Genomic DNA, 6,630 nt, shown 5'->3' on the forward strand with positions numbered 1-6,630 from the left:
ATGGTGGCCATTCGGTCCCTTGTCAGTGCTATCCAGTAAAAGAGCCAGGGACCCCTTAAACTGCCCATCTGGACCTTTTCAGGGCACTTAGTAACTCCACAGCTTCCCCAGGTCCAGGCTCCTGGCCAATCTTCTAAACACTAACAAGGAAAGAGCTTTTTAGTGCTGTAGCTCAGTGCCCACTCTTTTAGCTGTGAAATTCCTTCAGGCTTCAGGTTCTCAGTGCTGCCCATCCACCAGAAAATGTTCCACAGATCTTGCAAGGGGATCTTCTGGGGCAGAAGGGTTCCAAGATCATTTGGGCACTGGGCTCCCAACAAACTCCCCAGGTAGCCTCAAGCTGGCAGCACAAGTATAACGGATTATCTGAATTGACGATCAGTTTTAGGATAGCTATTAATTTCATTAACCAAAACAGAGAATATGTTTTTTTTAAAAAAAAAAAAAAGACATGAATTGGAAAGGGGAAGTATTGGGAGTTGGGGGGTGGGAGGGAAGATTTGGGTTGGATACATTACATGCATGTATGAAATTGTCAAAGAATAAATAAAAACATTTTAATGAACCAGAGAAGTTAATGATAATTCCCAATCTATCCCAAACCCCACCAATATTTGGTGAATCACAGAAATGCCCAAATATGTAAATAATGATCCACTAAGAGCTTCAAATAATAGAATAATGATCCACAGAATGTGAGTCTGTTCAAGCAGCACTTGGGAACTTGTTAGAAGTGCAGATTCTCAGATCCCCCAAGACCAACTGAAGCAGAAGTTCTGAGACAGGATCCAGCAATCTGGGTTTAGTAAGACTTCTAGAAGGTTTTGATGCTGAGGTCTAAGAAACATTGATAGAAAGCATTTAATAAGTATCTAATTAACATTTAATGAACACATCAGTGTGTGCAAGACAGTCATATTATGTTGGGTTATTAGATATAAATGACAGTTTCCTTTCCCAGGAAACAACAATACATAAAAACAATGAAGTCGTTTGTTAAAGACCCCAAATTAATGTGTATAATGCATGCATACGAATAAATGCATCCATGTGCCGTGCATGCTATTTTGTGAATAACTGCATCCGTGAGCTGTGCAGGGCTATTTCACCCCCTGTGTTTTTGCCTCTTGGGGTGCATAACTCCTCAACTCTTCTTCTAAATTATGGGCTTTAAAAAGGCTTTTAGTGTCAATTATTATTATTCATGGGCTTTTCAAATTTCTTACATGTTCACAATGTGTAGGAACAGTAAAGAGATGAGAGGTGCTTCTGCCAGAAGAGCAGAGGCGTGCTAGGACGAATCATCTGCCCTCACAGGTCCCAGGGTTTCTGGAATGTAGATTATAATAGAATGTTTGGGATCTACAGGACATCTTTGGAGTTGCAATGTTTGCCAAGTCTTCAGAGCAAACGTGTGGAGAGTGAGAGTTGAACCAGGGCAGGGTATCTCACCTGAGAGGAACACTAGGCCTCTGAGGAGTCGTCTCCTTTGCTTACATGATGCCACCTTGATTCTGGACCTACCCAGGCCCTGGGCTCACTTCAGGAGCCCAGGCTGGGAGGCTCACAGGCACCCAACCATCCCTGCACACTGGTATGGAAAAATTCTTCGAACCACTAAGAGATCAAGCATTTACCCAGGAGAGAGTCAGGGCCCCTTTATTCTCTTCCCACGCACACGGTTGCAACACCCACATGGCAGCTGAGCCGTCTCTCCAGCCCAAAATCTTCTAAGCTTAGACTATTTTCAGGTTTCCTTTGTTTTACTTGCTAGGTAGATACCTTGAAATGTAACCCTGGAATCTTTCTCAGAATGTTTTACTGCTCTGTGGTGTTTTCACTACCCTGAGATGTTTTGTTACTCTGTAATGTCTTGAAGCTCTGTGATGCTTTCCACTCACAATGTCTGACTGTTAATAAAGACATAAAACTAAGAAAGTGGAAAGTTCACCAAATGGTTTAATGAAGCACCTGGTCCAGTTAGTCCAATGCTCTTACAGAGACCCAGGTTCGGTTCTCAGCACCCACATGGTGGGTAATAAATCCAGTACCAGGGGATCTGACACTTTTTTCTGGCCCTATAGGCATTGCACACATGGGTGCACTTACATACCTACAGGTAAAACACTCATACACATAAAATTTAATCAATTTTTAAAATTAAAAAAGATCATATGTGAATGTAGAAATTTCTACAAATATACCTTACCTTATCAACACCTTCTCCTGGGTCAGGCCACCCTGCCCTGAGTTTCAGATGCAAAGCACATGAGTGCTTTCTCCTCCTAGGCCAAGGGAGTCAGCCAAGGGTTTTATCTTTTGTTATCTGAGCTGTTGAATAAGAACCTGGAGCAGGAGGAAGTTAATTCGCTGAGTCATGATGGAGGCCTGCAGTGCCTGAGTGCAGCGGTAAGTCTGAGATAAAGACGTGGTGGCACCGACCGGCCTCTGTGGACTTCTAACATAGGGAACCTGGAGCTCTGGGGCAGAAGGGGGACTCTGAAGGTGTTGTGCCCAGAGAAGGGACCCCCAAGAATAACCACAGAATCCAGAGGGCATGCAAGAACAAAAAGTCTTTATTCGGGCCTAAGCTCGGGCTCTCAGACCTCACCAACGCAATGGATCTGTGCTGAGAGCCCCGATTGCAGGGGGAGGAAGCATTTTATAGGTTTTAGACCAAGGGAGGAGGGGAATAACAGAGTTACATCTTGATTGGTCTGAGGAGCCCGCACGCAAGCCAACACACTTTTGAATTGATTGGTTACAAGGGATGCAGTCCTGGGGGTTTCTCATTGGTGGATGCTACCCTCAGATCTATGGAATGTGCTGTTATCTGTGAGGCCAGAAGTCTCTGTTCTTACCTTATAAGGATGCTATATGCCTGGGCTTTCTTGATCTATAGCCTCCTGGGGTGGGGGTAGTAGGTGGATATTGCGACAGGCTTGCCTAAAGCAACTAGTCAAAATGGGGTCAGTGCAGTTTGTCCTCTCAGCCTAGCAATCAAGCGGTTTACAGAAGCAAGAAAGAGCCGTTATATTCCTAAAGAGGGGCAGGCATCTCAGGAGTCCAGGGCAGGGGGCCACGGAGGAGGGTTTCACAAAGGTGTCAGTCTTTTGTCTTCTAGGAAAGACTGTATCCACCCCATGGTGCCTCATTTTTTGTTTTTTTTTTTGACACAAATGTGTTAAACAATAATCATTATATATTTAAGAACTGGTTATGTGGGTATATCTTTGCTGTTATTTATTTCTTTATTTAACTTATTTGAGACAGGATCTTACTATAAAAAATCCAAATTGGTCTTGAACTTGTGATCTCCTGGCTCTATCTCCTGAGTGCTGGATTATAGGTATGCACTACCACACTGTTCAATTCATATTAAGTCTTCTTACTACAATAAAAACAATTTTAAAATAAGGGCTTGGGGAAGGGGCACTGGGAAGATGCTCAGGTGGTAAAGTACCTGCTCCACAAGCCTGAGGACTGTGTTCAGATCCCCAGCATCCACATAAAAGCCATGAGTCTATAATCCCATTGCTGGGGAGCTGTGGGCTAGAGACAGGAGCATTCCTGATGCTGACTGGCCAGTCAGGCTGGCCAGTGAACTCCAGGTCTGGTGAGAGACCCTGTCTCAAGAGATAAAGTGGAGAGGCCCTAGAGAGATGGCTCAGTGGCTAGGACCGGGGTTCAGTTCCCAGAACCCACATAGAGGCTAACAAACATTATAACTCCAGTTTCAGGGGATCTGACACCCTCTTCTGACATCCATGGGCATTGTATGACATGGGTGCACTTACATACATGCAGGCAAAATACTCATGCATAAAATAAAATAAATAAATAAAAATAAAAATGAAAAAATAATGTGAAGAGTGATTGAGGAAGGCACCTGATACAGACCTCTGGCTTCCACATGCACACACATGTACACCCACACACGCACACACCAACATGCATACAAATATTCATCACACACACACAAGCAAACAAAAAGCTATGATTTAGTACTTAATTATTAAAATAACCACATTGCCTTCTTTTTTTTTTTTTAAGACATGGTCTCATGCAACCCCAGCTGACCTAGAACTCACTATATAATCCAGGCTGGCCTCGATCTTACAGAGGTTGGCCTGCCCCTGCCTCTCAGGTGCTAGGATTAAAGGCATGTACCACAATGCCTGGTGTAGCATTGTTGTCTTAAGGTACTTTTACTTTGTTAAGAGACTCCAGGACCTGAAAGGATGGCTCATCAAGTAAAGGTGCCTGCTGCCAAGCCTAATGGCCTAAGTTTGATCCCTTGGACCCACTGACATGGTGGAAGTATAAAACCAATTCCTATAAGTTGTTTTCTGACCTCCACATGTATGCCATGGCATGCATGATCTCCCCCCATAAATAAATAAGTGTAATGAAAACTTTAAAGAGAAAGAGAGACTTCAAAGCTCATTGTTTCCCCCAAGGATCAGCACAAGAGTGTCCTTACTCTGGTCCTGCTGTTGCCAGGGAGACCTCTGAGTATCAGGGACTGTAGTAGGGTCCTTTATGTCAGATAGTGTGGGATCTGGGTCAACACCTTCCCCTCCCCACTAGGGTAGAGAACTTAGAAGAGCTGTGCACACTGGTGGCTGTGGTGGCTTATTTGGATAAAGAACTAATGATGTCTAGTTTTCCAAAGCTCAGCAAAAAGAAGCCATGGGACCCATGCCCAACCTGTGTCCCCTTGCGTAGAACATCTCTTGCTTCATGGGACAATTAATAAATTTCTGGGTTTCTTTTGTTTTCTTTCATTTCTCTCTCTCTCTCTCTCTCTCTGTGTGTGTGTGTGTATGCAGGTGCGTGTGTGTAGTGGGGGGCAGAGGTCTTCTTCAATCACTATCTACCTCATTCTTTGTTACAGTTTTTTTGAGAGAGTGTTGCATGCCACAGCGCAAGTGTAGATGTCAGAGAACAACTTGTGGGAATCAGTTCTCTCTTTCACCATGTGAGTCCTCGGGACTGAAAATTTGTCAGGCTTGGTGGCAAGTGCCTTAAGCCACTGAGTCACCTCACCATCCCCCTCTACCTTGTTTTTTGAGAAAATGTCTCTCATTTAACCTGGAGCTTACAGATTTGATTGGTCAAGATTGGCTGGCTGGCAAGTCCCAGGGATCCTCCTGTCTCTGCCTCCCTGGTGTTGGGATTACAGAAGCACATCACCATGCCCAGCTTTTACATAGGAGCTAGGGACTGCTCTCAGGTCCTCATGCTTGGGTGGCAAGAACTTTACTGAGGGAGTCATTTCTCCAGCTTTCTGTGTTTTAAAGTCCAAGCTCAAAGATGGCAGAGGAGGGAGACCAGAGTTAAGAGTAAACAAGGAAAACAAGGACTATACAGACAGAGGACTCTGGCAGGGAGGGTTATTGCTGGTGAGGAGGGATACTAAAGACACAGACATACTCCCTTCAGAGGCCCGGAGGCCTTGGGGTCTGGGAGGTTTCCTGTGAGTCTGGGCAGTAGTAAGCGGTGGAAAGCAACTGCCATTCCCCTGAACCAAGGACCCCCATCCCTGGCATTGTGTAAAGACCAAGGTTCCCATCTGGGTCTGTGGAGAAAGGGGCTAGCTATAGTCATGGCTGCCTTGGGCTCCCATCAGTTGGCAGGAAGGTGTTTACAGTGGGATGCACTGATTTTTTTTTTTTTAAGGAGAAATTGGATGTTTCTCATGCTTGAAGAATCGGGAGGTAAGTTTGTACTTATTAGACTTGACTGTGGATAACTATGGCCCTGCAACCTTCAGCAAGCCACAGGCTCTGAGGGAACTACTGCAGTGAAGGCCTTGGTGGAGGATCAGTGAGCAAAGCCCACTGAGGGAGGTACCAAGACTCTCAATGGTCAAAAACATAGGACAAAGGCAAGGTGCTGTTAACATAGTATGCAGGACAGCTTTAGTTGCAATCTTGACACAACTGGGAAGTGGGACCCTCATTTGGAGAATTTCCTCTATCAGACTGGTCTGTGGGCAAGTCTGTAAAGCATTTTCTTGATTGCTCAGTGATATGGGAGGGCCCAGCCCACTGTGGGTGATGCCACCTCTGGGCAGGTAGTCCTAGATTGAGTAAGAAAACAGACTGAGTAGGGACCAGGGGAGTAAGCCAGTAAGTAGCATACCTCCATGGTCTGTGCTCCAGGTTCCTGCCCTGAGTTTGATTGGTGGCTAGGACCAGGGTTCAGTTCCCAGAACCCAATCATTTGTAACTCCAGTTCCAGGAGATCCAACACCCTCTTCTGACCTCCATGGGCACTGTATGACAGTCTGTCTCATGGACCAGAGAGACAGGGAGACCAGGCCGCAGAAGGAAGGAGAGTACCGTACAGTTACAGAAAGGCAGAGACAAGGAAGTGTCCTCAGGCCTTCACGTCCAGACGGTAGTTCTTCCTGAGCCTCAGCATTCCTGCCCTTGGGTTCCACCATCTTTAGATTCTTCCCCTTTGCTAAAAGGAGTTCTCATTGGAAACCTGTAACCAGAATCTTACTAAGTGCTAAAAACACATGCCAGACCAAAGGACTCACTGTATTCTTCTCCATGTGTTGTGGTAAAATACACATAGCATACAACTCACACTCTATTTTAGGTATACAGTATTAAATAT

At 45.1% G+C, this 6,630-nt stretch overlaps 1 long non-coding RNA gene across 1 annotated transcript; it reads right to left on the minus strand.

Moving 5' to 3' along the window:
- Positions 1–527: 527 nt before the first annotated feature.
- On the minus strand, positions 528–2,546 carry LOC115067274. Its single transcript, XR_003846694.1, has 2 exons — positions 2,210–2,546; positions 528–837 (listed from the first exon to the last, which is right to left on the minus strand). It is a non-coding gene; the product is annotated as an uncharacterized LOC115067274 (long non-coding RNA).
- Between the last annotated feature and the right edge of the window lie 4,084 nt (positions 2,547–6,630).

Source organism: Nannospalax galili, unplaced genomic scaffold (assembly GCF_000622305.1).
Source record: "Nannospalax galili isolate Female #2095 unplaced genomic scaffold, S.galili_v1.0 scaffold805, whole genome shotgun sequence".
NCBI classification, from domain to species: domain Eukaryota; kingdom Metazoa; phylum Chordata; class Mammalia; order Rodentia; family Spalacidae; genus Nannospalax; species Nannospalax galili.